Source organism: Elephantulus edwardii, unplaced genomic scaffold (assembly GCF_000299155.1).
Source record: "Elephantulus edwardii isolate Elephantulus edwardi_28Jun2011 unplaced genomic scaffold, EleEdw1.0 scaffold00063, whole genome shotgun sequence".
NCBI classification, from domain to species: Eukaryota; Metazoa; Chordata; class Mammalia; order Macroscelidea; family Macroscelididae; genus Elephantulus; species Elephantulus edwardii.
In genome coordinates, this window is record NW_006399813.1 from 16,337,312 (window position 1) to 16,338,640 (window position 1,329).

Below are 1,329 nucleotides of genomic sequence, written 5' to 3' on the forward strand. Positions count from 1 at the left end.
GCTATGAGTCGTCTACGACTTGACAGCATTAAACAACAACAACAACCATCAAATAGGATCTGACTGGTACAGGAGGAGATTGCCCCTCCTTCTCTAGCAGAGCATCTGGTGGATTTGAACCATCTACCTCTGGGATAACAGGGCAGCTTCTTGCCACTAGGCTACCAGAACTCCCTGTGCTCATTTAATTGTTAAGAGGTCTCATTCATCTAGTTTATCCTCTGCTCATTACTTAATTTCTTTTGCCTTCTTATACCATTGATATGATTCCTCAGCTCCAATTTTTTTGTGATCTTTATAATTTTAGGTTTTTTTAAATCTATATTCTTGATGCATCTTGAGTTAGTTTTTAGATATATTATTTGAGGTATGTTTCAATTTCCTGCAAATAGATACCCAGTTTTGCCAGAACCAGTTATTAAAGAGGTGTCTTTCTTCCACGTAGTAGAGTTCTTATCTTTATCAAAGATCCGTGGTAAAAAAAAATCAGTGGTTTACAGGCTGATGAGTTTAGTTTTGGGTTCTCAATTCTGCCCCAATGTTCAATGTACCAGAGTCATTATATTACCACTGTTCACTATACCAGTACCAAGCTGTTTTGATTACTGTGGTTGCATAGGAGATTTTGAGATCAGGAAGGGTAAGGCTTCTTACTTTGTTTTTCTTCTTTAGTATCACTTTGCTTATTTGGAATCTTCTTCCTTTCCAAATGAAGTTGGTGATTACCTTTTCCATCTCTTTGAAAAATGATGGTGGGATCTGGGTTGGGATTGCATTGCATTTGTAGATTGCTTCTGATAATGTTGCCATTTTCATTCTTCTAATCCATGACTGTGGTATTTTTTGCTGTTATGGCAATGACTGAGTGAGAAATATTTAAGATCATATTATTACAAAAAAAAAGAGAGATTAAGGAAAGATTTACACAAAGAAACAATTGTGGAGGGTTGAGAGGCAGGGACAGGAGAGGAAGAAGAGGGAGGAGAAATTAGCAAATAAAAAAATTAGCAAATGGATTAGGTAAGGTGGAAGGAAAGGGAGAGCACAATGAGGTTTTGATAAAACATTGTAAATAATGACATTGCACAAGTGTCATTAATGTCACAACTAAGAATGTGTAAATGATTGAAAATTAACAACAAAAATATATTGTTGTTGTTATGTGCTGTCAAGTCACTTGCGACTCATAGTGACCCCATATATAGTATGCCTAAACCCTGCTCTGTTCTGTGCCAGTCTCACTGTCTCTGACACACCTATCTCGATTACCCCAGTCACTGAATCAATCCACTTCATAGAGGGTCTTCCTCTCCTGTGCTGTCCCTCCAC